Below are 13,831 nucleotides of genomic sequence, written 5' to 3'. Positions count from 1 at the left end.
TGTTTGTATTTGTTGCGATGATCGTATAACGTGTGTGTTATACAGGAGCACAAAGGGATGCAAATGTTGCTGGAGTTATGTGATTGATGAGAGAGGGATTTGCAATGGGAGTTTTGAATAAAGTTTATTTTTATGCATTGGATTAAGAATTTCTAATAAAATTTTTATTTTTGTTGGATTTGGATATTTAATATTTCAAGTTGTAATAACTCATTTTATTTAAAAAAAAATTAATTATGTTTCAAAATTCTTAGTCTTTGTTATGCTTAAGTGACTCCCAGACTTGGGACGTTACAAAGTCCATCTTAGGTCAAGTCGAGTTAGGCTGAATCAAGTCTATCTAAGGTTAAATGGAGTTAGTTTCACATCACATTAAGTTGAGTTGAATCCACCTCTAGTTAAGTAATGTCAGACCCACCTTAGACATAGTCGAGCCAAGTTCATCTTTATCCTAGTCGAGTCAAAGACATGTCAAATTGAGTAGAGTTGTGTCCATGTTATGCCAACTAGAGTATACCCACATCGAATCAACTCCCTCAAGCCAATGTTGGGTCAAGTTTAGTAGGGCTCACATAAAATTGAGTGGATTTTTTCCACCTCAAATTGAGTCGAATAGGACCTTTGGTTGAGTCGAGTCAAATTGACCTTTCGCGAAGTTGAGTTAAACACATATTAAGCCAAGTTGAATCGGTTCACGTTGGGCCGAATTGAATTGGACCTATTTCTGGCCAATGTTCAACCAAGTTCAAATCATGTCATGCTAATCTAGGTTGAGATAGAGTAGACCAAGTTCGAACACACGTATAATGATGGGTCTAACCAAACCTAAATTTGGTTAGTTTAGCCTAATCGAACAAGTTTGATTGGGCCTTGATTTTCTTATTGAGTTGTAAAGAGTAAAAATTAAATAAAAAAATTAGTGTAAAATATCTAGAGATCAAAATACAATTTAAATTTTTTAAATATTTATATTTAATAGTTAATTAAAATATTATAATAAAGTCAAATTCACTCTCATGCTGCTGATGTGAATTTACATTCAAAATATATTTTGAAGCTTAAACTTTTTCAGGCTACTTATTTAATGAGCTAATAAAAGAAAAATTTATTTAGAAATTGATTGGAGTTGACTTTGGACTAGATTAACACTAAAATGAGTTACAAAATTTTCTTTCTTATGTTGAAACATGAACATAGTCTCTAATAATTCTAGTTAAGAATAGCTTAAAAGAAACTATTTGTTTATGAAAAGAATAAAATTGAATAAATTTAATTAATATTCTTAATTATATTATGCCATTAGTTAATTTATTTAAATATAAAAAATAACTAATTTAACGTATTTGATATAACTATTTTAAAAATATTTTTTGTTTAAATATGAACACGATCTTCAATAAATATGATTACATTTTAAAGGTAAGTTTTTTATCAAATAAAAAGAATTTAAATGTATTTAATTCAAATTCTTAATACATACGAATTTATATATTTTGTTTATATTTGAGAGGTAGCTTAAACTTGTAATAACAATAAAAATATATTTACTGTCACGCTAACAAATAAAAATTGATGCTGATTAATTAATAGTATCAAATTTGCATTACATCTCCGGTAAACTCTAAAATCATATTAATTAATTTATAATGTCGATTTTTAAAGATCTATTTTTAATAGTGTTAGCTAAATTGATACTAATTCATTATTAATTTTTAAATTTATTTTTAATTAAATTTCTTTAGTTTGCAATAGCTAAAGCTAATATATTTTTATTTTAAAATTTAGGTCTACAGTTAAATGACAACAATTTAAAAAAAAAAGTTTCTCATGTAGGCTCTATCTTAATAAAATAAAATACAAAAAAATAAAAATAAAAGAAAGAGTTGTAATGGATGATACAAATGAAACTAGCTTAAATATTTTTTTTAAATAGTTACAAATAATTAGTTTCACATCAGAAAATCAACCCAATTATAACATCTAACATTAAAAAAGGTTATGTTCATCATAAATCCAACACTAATACAAATATATATTTATTTAAAAAATAATTAAATCATTTTTAAATTATTTTATATATTTTAATTTTGTATTTTAAATTAACTCTTTCACCTCCAACTTTTCATCCTACCTCTCTAACTTTTTACAAAATGTCTAAATTATCTCGTAATTAAAAAACTTTTAATATTTAAAAAACAAAAAAGGTAGTCAAAGATTTTTTTTAACATTGTTCTATGCATAGATATTCTTGCCTTTCATTCCTCTATCAGGCATCTCATTTCTCTCTCTCATACAATTTATTTTATAACAAAAATTTAACGAGATTAAAAATTAATAGAATAAATTAAAAATTAAATTATAAAAAAAATATAATAAACTTAAAAATGAAAACACCAAAAACATAATAACATTTAAAACTACATAATAATTTTTATAATATTTTATATGAATTTTAAATAAATTTATATTTTTAATAAATTTAAAATATTCATACAAATTATTATATATAAATTATCTATTTAAATATTTATAAATAATATAATTAAACATTTTAAATTAATCTAATACATTTTTACATTCAAAATAAACAAACTTTCAAATTTTAAAATAATATAATAAAAGATTTTGAAAAACCCTACTTTTACATTATTATGCATCGCTTTAAAGCATACATTATTTAAAAAAACAAACTTTTATATATAATGAAACAGAAGTTGATATGCGAAACATTGTAAAAATCATGTAATGTTATATAATGAAACACTAAATAATATATTTAAGTAATGTAATGAAATATTAAATAATATATTTAAGTAATGTAATGAAATATTAAATAATATATTAAAAGTTTTACATTATGTATGCATCACATTTGGAAATGTAACGAAACTTTTAAATCATGTATGCATCGTATTTCTAAATGCGATAAAAGAATTTTTTTTGTCATATGCATCGTGTTATGTAGTAAGGATATTTATGTAATAACATAAATATCTTAGATATTTGTCAAAGCCACTAACCACATTTTTAGGTAAGGTGGTTATTCTTATTTTGCTTATAAATACAGTGACAGGACCAAAGTCCAGGTACGCTCTCTTTATGCTCTAGAGATCCTAAATAATATTTCAGAGCAGTATCATAATCATTCTCCTGAGAGCTTCAGCTCCATAATTCATATCTGACTTGAGCGTCGGAGTATCTTTGCAGGTACCTCCCCTCCTTTGGCGAATATGAAGAACAACAATTGAAGATCAACAAGCAACCCAGACAGCCAAGAACAGTAAAGACACGCAGGAAAATGTACACCGAAACATTTTGGCGCCCACCGTGGGGCCGAGGGCCAACCCAAAGAAGCCACAAGAGGAGCCTCGGCCTCAATGAATCACTCCTTCGAATAGAGCTACTCCATCAAATCGCGGCATCGCCACCAAGATTCCCCTCCTCGAGCCATTGACATCACTGTCACTACCGGATCAAATGACGCCTCCATCGGGTTTCTCTCCTCCTTCCCCCGTGAGCCATTGATGTCAGTAGACATCAACGAAATCACTCCCCTTTGTGGGTCAGATCCCGTACAAAAACATGCTTAAATTCATCATTCACCTCCCTCAACGATGGTGGACAAATGAGAGGAAACTTCTTCCATTGCCTCTTTGAATCTCGACGTCGTCATCCCAGTCTTTCCTTCTATTTGGAAGATACAACAATGTCGTGAAAGGGCTGTCGCCTTCATCATCAGTTTCTCGCTCATCCGTATACTCACCTCTCCTCCATCCAGCAGCACTTGGCACGCGTCAGTATTCCTCGCATACACATTTCTTCTCGTCGCATCATCAACTTTATCAGCCACGTTTCAAGTCTCCTCATCAACGAAGCCTTCGAGAGATTCTTTACTTCAGAATCTCAAACTCCTCACGTCTGCCCAATCCACCGAACCACATATTCCTCTCTGCTTCACGACCATTCTCCACCGATTAAATCCTTTCTCACCGACTAAAATCACTTCTCCATTGCTCAAACCACTTCCGCATCAAACCCTCGGTTTTCAACCGGACAAACCTCGAATCTCTGGTTTGTTCCTCGCTGTTCATCTTTGAATCTGATGCCACCAAGCCAGAGCCACTGCCATTTGTCAGGCTCATCACCGGCCAAGGAATCAGACTCCCAAATCAAAACCCAGAAATTAGGGAGCCATTATCAAACTCGCACTTCCCTTCCAGAGTCGCGAAACTCAGTTCGTATCGCCATGGAGATCGCAACAGCAACCTAAATCGTGAACGCACATCGAATTTCTATTGCCGTTATGTTTGACGACATCGTTCCTTGCTCATCCACTCAATAACACTCTTCCATTTCTTGCATCGTCCCTACTGGACGAAGAATCTTCCATGAGCGCGTCCAATAAATGAAGAGCAATGCCACCGCACCACCGCCAGCAGCCTCTCTGCACTCGCACACACCAGAAATCCCTAATTTCCCAATAATCAAAAACCCTAAATCCCCAAATTGAACTCAGTCACAGCCACATCAGTAAACTCGCCGTTTGCGCGGAAGGTTCCCACACGAAAGATTGCCAAACTGATCGCAGATCCATTCTCCACGTCTTCCGCAACAATCGCGCCATCCACGCGTGATTCGGTTCTTCCTCCACGTCATTCAACCCAAATTCTAATCCCCAAAATTCAACCGTTCGGCCTTGCGCGTTCGGTTCACGGACATTCGACCCTATTGATGCGCCACACCATTCGGTCCTGTGGACGAGCGTTCGCTATCAGCCGTTCGTCCTCGCCCTTCCGATGGAGCGCTCGACAATGCCTGTGAATGTGCGTTCAGCCTCGCCCATGGGATTCGAACGCTCGACAATCAATATGTGGACGAGCGTTCGTCCATCCATTTCAACGAGCGTTCGTCCATCCATTTCAACGAGCGCTCGTCAGTTCATTTCAACGAGCGCTCGTCAATCCATTTCAACGAGCGCTCGTCCATCTGTTTCAACGAGCCCTCGCCCATCCACTTCAACGACGTTCGTCCACTCAATCCTCAACGTTCGTTCACTCCGTCACCAACGTTCGGCCATCCATGGCCTCAACCATTCGGCCATTCGTTTCAATAGCGTTCGGCCAACAATGCTCTGTCGTTGACGTTCGGCCTAGAGCGTTCGGACCTTCGCTCATCATTGACGTTCGGTTCCAAGCGTTCGGCATAAGCTTTGCATAGAGCGTTCGTCCCTTCGCGTGATCTTCAAAGTTCGGCCTAGAGCGTTCGGACCTTCGCTCATCATTGACGTTCGGTTCCAAGCGTTCGGCATAAGCTTTGCATAGAGCGTTCGTCCCTTCGCGTGATCTTCAAAGTTCGGCCTAGAGGGTTCATCACTTTGCTTATTATCAACGTTCGGCCACTACCACTCGACCATTCGTCAATACGAGCGCTCTCCCGCATTCGGCCTCAACGTTCGACAGTCCATTACAAACGAGCGTTCAAGAAGCGCTCGCCAAAGCCTGCGTACGAGCGTCCTTGCTGCTTGCCGTTCGCCCTCATCATTTGGATCCGAACGTTCGACAGTCCAGTACAAACGAGCGTTCAAGAAGCGCTCGCCAAAGCCTGTGTTCGAGCGTCCTTGTTGTTTGCCGTTCGCCCTCACCATTTGGATCCGAACGTTCGACAAGCCATGTGACGACCGTTCGTCCTCGCACTCAGACTTTAACGCTCGACAACGTTCGGATCCCAAGCGTTCGTCCACTCGCATGCACAACGTTCGCTCAATAACGTTCGTCGGATAATGGAGTGTCGGCCACCCGCTCAATATCGTTCGTCCACTCGATTCCGCCAGCGTTCGCTCATTCTACTAAAACCTGATGCTCACACACTAGTCCTCAATGACGTTCGGCGTGTTGGTTTCGACCGTTCGGCTTAGGCCGTTCGTCACTTCATTCGGCCATGCTCTTGTTCGGCCTCTTTGCGTTCGGTCACTCGATGTCTCAGACGTTCGTCCTCGCCCGTGGATTCGACCGCTCGACACTTAAGGTGGACGAGCGTTCAACCAAAAGACCGTTCGTCCATGACCGGTTGCCATATTGTCGACCACTCATGATAGACGGCCTCAATCGGCCTCAACGTTCGGCAACTCGCCCTTAACCGTTCGTCCATTCGGTCCTCAACGTTCGGCTATCCGTGGCCTCAACAATTCGGTCACCAGTCTCAATAACGTTCGTCCACTCGAATCTGCAGGCGTTCGCCCATTCGACTACAGCTGATGGTCGCTCTGATCCTCATTGACGTTCGGTCTTTAAGTTCCACACTTCGCTCGTCATCAACGTTCGGCCTCTCGCCAATCAATGTGGACGAGCATTCAAACAGTCGCCCGTTCAGCCTCAACCCTCGGATTCAAACGCTCGTCAATCCATTACAACGACCGCTCGTCAAACACATGTCAACAAGCGTTCAAACATTGCTCGACAACCCTTTGGTACGAGCGTCCAAGCTATCAGCCGTTCGGCCTCAAAGGTTTTCGCCCTTTCGGTTTCGAGGACGCTCGACATTCAACAGCTACATACACTCCTTGACGCCAATGACGTTCGTTCTATTGGCATCAACGTTCGGCCATTACATTTCTCGGACGTTCGTCACTTCGCTCATCCTCGATGTTCGGTCTCTACCGGAGGAAGCGTTCGCTCATTCGGACTCACTGGCGTTCGGTCAATGGATCTCTTTGACGTACGACATTCAGGCTAATGGACGTTCAGCCACCAGGTTTGCAACTTGACCAAATGGTCTCACCTGTATGCTTAATATTATTTCTTACAGTGCAGATAATCATATCTCGTACGTAAAAGCGGACACCTGAGCGCCGTTCGTCCTGAAGCGCCACAAGACCGCCTAGCGTATGACAATGACGTTCGTCCTGGAACGTCCCTAACTTAGCCTCGCGTACGTTATAATGTTCGTCCTGGAACGTCCACAACTCAACATCGCGTACGCAATAACGTTCGTCCTGGAACGTCCCTAGCTCAGCCTCGCGTACGACATTAACGTTCGGCCATTACATTTCTCGGACGTTCGTCACTTCGCTCATCATCGACGTTCGGTCTCTACCGCAGGAAGCGTTCGGTCATTCGGACTCACCGGCGTTCGGTCAATGGATCTCTTTGACGTACGGCCTCAAGCATCCAGCATTCGGCCTAATGAACGTTCGGTCACCAGGTTTGCAACTTGACCAAACGGTCTCACCTATATGTTTAATATTATTTCTTACAGTGCAGATAAGCATATCTTGTACGTAAAAGCGGACATCTGAGCGACGTTCATCCTGAAGCACTCTTAAACCCGGTAGATGTTCGCCCAAGAACACCCGGTTGCATAAAGGGATACACTCCCGCTGGTAGATGTTCGCCCTAGAACACCCAGGTGCATCGAACAAAGGGACACACTCCCGCCGGTAGATGTTCGCCCAAGAACACCCGGTTGCATAAAGGGATACACTCCCGCTGGTAGATGTTCGCCCTAGAACACCCAGGTGCATCGAACAAAGGGACACACTCCCGCTGGTAGATGTTCGCCCTAGAACACCCAGACCATCAAACCTAGGGGACCATCCCCATAGCCTAGCTTATGTTCACCCAAGAACATCGTTCGGCCTCAACGCTCGACATTCAATTGTCAACGAGCGTCCACTCAGTCAGTCGTTCGGCCTCAACGCTCGACATTCAATTGTCAACGAGCGTCCACTCAGTCAGTCGTTCGGCCTCAACGCTCGACATTCAATTGTCAACGAGCGTCCACTCAGTCAGTCATTCGGCCTCAACGCTCGACATTCAATTGTCAACGAGCGTCCACTCAGTCAGTCATTCAGCCTCAACGCTCGACATTCAATTGTCAACGAGCGTCCACTCAGTCAGTCGTTCGGCTTCAACGCTCGACATTCAATTGTCAACGAGCGTCCACTCAGTCACTCGTTCAGCTCCAACGCTCGACATTCAATTGTCAACAAGCGTCCACTCAGTCAGTGGTTCGGCCTCTACCGCTCGGTCATACGTATCCTCATGATCGGCCTCACTTGCTCCAGCTTTTTGCCGTTTGACTTTGCCTCCTTTTGGTCCATCAAATTCAACCACTCGGTCACGTTCAATCCACACATGAGCAATAACCAGGAACACGCTCTCTAAATTACAGCAAAGACAGCCTCCCTCAAACTCATAAGTCCTATAGTTACCACGTCCATAAAACGGAACGGTTAACTCGGACTTGGGGGGCATGTTATGTAGTAAGGATATTTATGTAATAACATAAATATCTTAGATATTTGTCAAAGCCACTAACCACATTTTTAGGTAAGGTGGTTATTCTTATTTTGCTTATAAATACAGTGACAGGACCAAAGTCCAGGTACGCTCTCTTTATGCTCTAGAGATCCTAAATAATATTTCAGAGCAGTATCATAATCATTCTCCTGAGAGCTTCAGCTCCATAATTCATATCTGACTTGAGCGTCGGAGTATCTTTGCAGGTACCTCCCCTCCTTTGGCGAATATGAAGAACAACAATTGAAGATCAACAAGCAACCCAGACAGCCAAGAACAGTAAAGACACGCAGGAACCAAGAACAGTAAAGACACGCAGGAATTTCCTGCGTGTCTTTACTGTTCTTGGCTGTCTGGGTTGCTTGTTGATCTTCAATTGTTGTTCTTCATATTCGCCAAAGGAGGGGAGGTACCTGCAAAGATACTCCGACGCTCAAGTCAGATATGAATTATGGAGCTGAAGCTCTCAGGAGAATGATTATGATACTGCTCTGAAATATTATTTAGGATCTCTAGAGCATAAAGAGAGCGTACCTGGACTTTGGTCCTGTCACTGTATTTATAAGCAAAATAAGAATAACCACCTTACCTAAAAATGTGGTTAGTGGCTTTGACAAATATCTAAGATATTTATGTTATTACATAAATATCCTTACTACATAACACATCGGATATTTAAATCCAAAATTTTTCTTTTCATATTTTCATATTCTATATATACATTTTTATACTTATATTTTTCCTTTTTTATAAATTTTATTTATTAAATTTAATAAAATCATACAAATATTTTTTAACATTATAAATTATAAATTAATAAAAATTCATACAAAACTTAAAAAAAAATTATAAACTAATACAATAATTAAAAAGTTGATGTAATGAAAGATTTTAAAAAATCATCAAACAAGAATCAGTAACATCCGAAAATCACAATATCATATGTTGACATGCATCCCATTTCTCCTATCATGAAACATGCACCCCATTTTTCATCTATTAAGAATCACTACATTCTATTACATCACATTTGAATTGTACCTCATTTGAATATGATAAGCCGATGTACACATCAAACATAAATCGGATATATACATCTGAAAATCACAACATCAAATATAGAAATCCGATGCAGGATATATCGAATATTGACATTCGATATTGTGATTTTCGGATGTTCATATTCGATTCTTGTTTTGATGGTTTTTTAAATCGGTTATATTAGTTTTTTAATTATTGTATTAGTTTATAATTTTTTTTAATTTTTGTATGAATTTTTATTAATTTATAAATGTTTAATTAAATAATTTATACTTGTTAAAAACTAATTTGTATGACTTTATTAAATTTAATAAACAAAATTTATAAAAAAAGAAAAGTATAAATATGAAAATATATATATCAAAAATGAAAATTAAGAAAAATTTCAAAATATCCGATGCCTTTGTCGAATGTCGACAGCCAATACATATGACAACAAATTCTTTTATCGCATTTGGAAATGGGATGCATATACATAATGTAAAAGTTTCATTACATTTCCAAACGTGATGCATATATAATGTAAAACTTTTAATATATTATTTAATATTTCATTACATTACTTAAATATATTATTTAATTTTTTATTATATAACATCATATGATTTTTACAATGTTTCGCATACTGTTTCATTCGATATAAAAGTTTGTTTGTTTAAATAATGTATGTTGTAAAGCGATGTATAATAATGTAAAAGTTTGTTTTTTTAAATTTTTTTATTATATTATTTTAAAATTTAAAAGTTTATTTATTTTGAGTGTAAAAATTTATTAGATTAATTTAAAATATTTAATTATATTATTTATAAATGTAACATCCCAATTTAGTAATATAAAACTAATAAAATGAACATTATATGGATAATGATATAATAAGAACTACAAATTTACTATGAACAAGGTTTCTTCATATGAATAATAAAAGTTCAACCTAAACTGCAAGCTTTACTCTCAAACTCCCGCTGCGACATCTGAAAGATTGCATCTCTAAGCTCACACCATTTAGGTGATTATTGCAAAACAGAAAGCAACATACAAATAAATACCATAGAAAAACAAGGATAAGCTAGTGTAATTTAATATTCATGTGAAAATACAATTCAAACAAGCAACTAGGATACTCATACAACATGTGTAAAACATATAAACATATATTGACCGACCACTTTAACTTGACTGTCCGGACAAGTATGAATATGTAGCTTGAGGTCGTTTGTGCACTTGTGGGTGTAGTAACTGGAAACCCATCAACTGCCAAACGACGTTAGCCCGTTATCACTCACCATAGGACCCTCCCCTAGGCTAGGGCTTCCTACTATTCTCACGTCATGACTTACCCATCTCTACTTGAGAATTGGTAATCATTAGAATGTCAGGATGAAGGCCGTGGATTTCGCTGTCCATATTCATACTTTACCACCACCTTGATAACCAATCACTAAGACATTCCTCCTTGGATTTCTCTTTCATTTGAATATTAATACAATTTCTCATACATAGTAGATCAATGTAACTATAATAAGCAATCAGAGCCAAACAGTGAAATCAACATTTAAAGACCGAATAACATTTCGTAGTAGAAGAACGAACGGGCAACAACACAACCCCTGAGTACGACCGAACGGTCAATGACCAGTCAGGCCTAAGCGTAGGCCGAACTCAGTTAAGGATCAAACGCTAGAACACCGTCGAACATTTAGACTATCCCGAACACTAAAACTTAGTTCGAAATAATCAGAGTAACCGAACACCAAGGTTAAGCCAAACATCGGGTATAAGACCGAGTACTAAAACTAGACCAAACACTGGTACAAGACCAAACATTAGTGTAAAACCGATCAATAGTACAAAATCGAACAATCATTAACGGTAAGCTCCTCGAGGGCCGAACACAGTTAAGACCTAACCCAAATAGTAAGGCTGAACATAGTTAAACACTAATGTAAGACTGAATACTACTTATTATGAGACCAAACACTAGAATAAACGAATCATCAGAGCTACACCGAACATTTATAACTTAGACTGAATACTAATGTAAGACCGAGGACTAAGGTTAGACCGAACCCTAGTAGAAAACCGAGCACTATTAAGAGACCGAGTGCTAGTACAAGATCGAGCACTACTAAGAGACCGAGTGCTAGTACAAGGCCAAGCACTACTAAGAGATCGAGTGCTAGTACAAGACCGATCGCTACTAAGAGACCAAGTGCTAGTACAAGACCCAACACTACTAAGAGACCAAATCCTAGTACAAGACTGAGCACTACTAAGAGACCACCGACCCACCTAAGACCGAACGATCATGAACGGATAAGACTCTAAAGAGACCGAACTCGTTAATGACCGAGTAACTGAACATGGCCGAGCGGTCAACAGCACGTGCTCAGCTTTCTGTAGAACTTCTGCAGAATGATGAAGTACACGCTAGATTTTACCAAAACTAAACATTTTTCCCAACTTCTAATCTTCCATACATGAATCATATACCAATTTACACTTATCCAAGGGTACCTAAATCTTCCTAACCTCATTCTAAAGAGTCTCATACCAGATTTCACTCCAAATTCTGCATAATCAACAACTCAATGACCCAAAATCAATTTTCCTACTTTTTACACATTTTATAGAGACTTAAGGGTTCTAACAGGTTCAATTATACTTGCTCAGACTCTTCCCACTGACCAAATTCACTCCTAACCCTAAACTCTCATTTTTACCTACTCACTTCCTCAAAACCAGAACAAACCGAACACTAATGCAGAGAACTCCAAACCGTTCACAGGTTCCAGCATTCACAATTTTAATCAACACATTCAAATTACACACATGCAACCACCCAAAGAGTAAAATTCATACATAAAAAATCTCAATTAAATTAATCAGCTTCCCTTACCTTTAACCGAACTAGAAAACTTCTACAACCTTCAGGAATTTGCTTACTCTTCCAGGAAATTTTAAGAACACCTATGAACCACCGATTGGTGAAAGAAGACCAACCGTAGAACCAAAATGAAATTAGAGAAAGAATAAGGAGAATGCAGAACACATGCAAACAAGATTGTTCCTTGCATGCAACAAAACCAGAAATCACTAAGAGCTAGAGAACGAGCCTTACCAGTTCTAAACGCTAAACCAAACAGTGAAACAGGAAGCCCTTGACGCCAGGATCACTTCGGTGCCTCCTGATCGTCGAACAGATGAGCCACCAGTGAGAATTTCTAGAGAGAAGGGAGAGTAGAAAATAATGTTTTTAGAGAGATATAAAGTATTTAGATAATGAACCGAGCGTTTTAAATTCCTATTTATACGGTTGGCTTATTTTAACACAAATGCTCTGTCTTATTACTTTACTACATCTATCTACTCTTAACATACTATTTTCTGGGTTCTTACAATAAATGTTTAAATAGATAATTTATATATAATAATTTGTATGAATATTTTAAATTTATTAAAAATATAAATTTATTAAAAATATAAATTTATTTAAAATTCATATAAAAATTATATAAATTATTATGTAGTTTTAAATATTATTATGTTTTTGGTGTTTTCATTTTTAACTTTATTAGATTATTTTTTTTATTTTATAATTTAATTTTTAATTTTGTTAAAATTTTGTTATAAAATAAATTGTATGAGAGACAGATAAATGAGATGCGAGAGAGGAATGAAATGCAAGAGAAGAATATCTATGCATATTGATAATGTTCAAAAAGAATCTTTGACTACTTTTTTGTTATTTTAAATATTAAAAGCTTTTTAATTATGGATAATTTGGACATTTTGTAAAAAATTGAAGATGTAGAATGGAAGGGTCGGAGGTTCACGGTGAAACACCCCTTTACTTTAGTGACAGACTATAATAAGATCCTAATTTAGTCGAGACTAAAATAATTTAATCTTTTTAAAGCAAATAATTTTATGTAGAATATTTGAAAGAAAGAAATGTGATGAGAATATGAAATAAGAGTATTTTTGATATGATCATAAATAATAATATATTCTTAACAAATGCAAAGAGAAAAACCAGCTAGCCCTTTTTGTGTTGTTAATTAGCTAATGACATTGGCAATAACAGGCCTAAAGAACATAGGCATAGATGTAGAAGGAAGTAGCTTAGGGTGATTAATTAAGTGGGTTGTTTCTTCTCCTTAACGATGTTGATTGTGATAATGATTTCAAAATGTGTCGCCACTAATTCCGAGACCAAAGAGACAAGGACAAGCCATACACATGGCATGTTCTCTTCCATTTTTACACGAATGTTCATTTCTGTTTCATGTTAAAAATTTCCATACAAATACAACAAGCTCTTCTCTTCCTTCTACCACATACAATCTTTTCCATCACAGGATCATATATACTTACCATAGTAAACCAATTAACTGTCATCTCAATGACCAGGGTTTTGCGGTGTCATACCTATCAAATATCTACGTGGAATATCCTTTTAGACTCTCTTAATTTGGCTCCTCAAGCACCAAAAG

The sequence above is a fragment of the Vigna umbellata genome, chromosome 8 (genome assembly GCF_029865625.1).
Source record: "Vigna umbellata cultivar VRB3 chromosome 8, Vumbellata_1.0, whole genome shotgun sequence".
NCBI classification, from domain to species: domain Eukaryota; kingdom Viridiplantae; phylum Streptophyta; class Magnoliopsida; order Fabales; family Fabaceae; genus Vigna; species Vigna umbellata.
The sequence above is the reverse complement of the archived record's forward strand: the minus strand, read 5'-3'. Positions refer to the sequence as shown.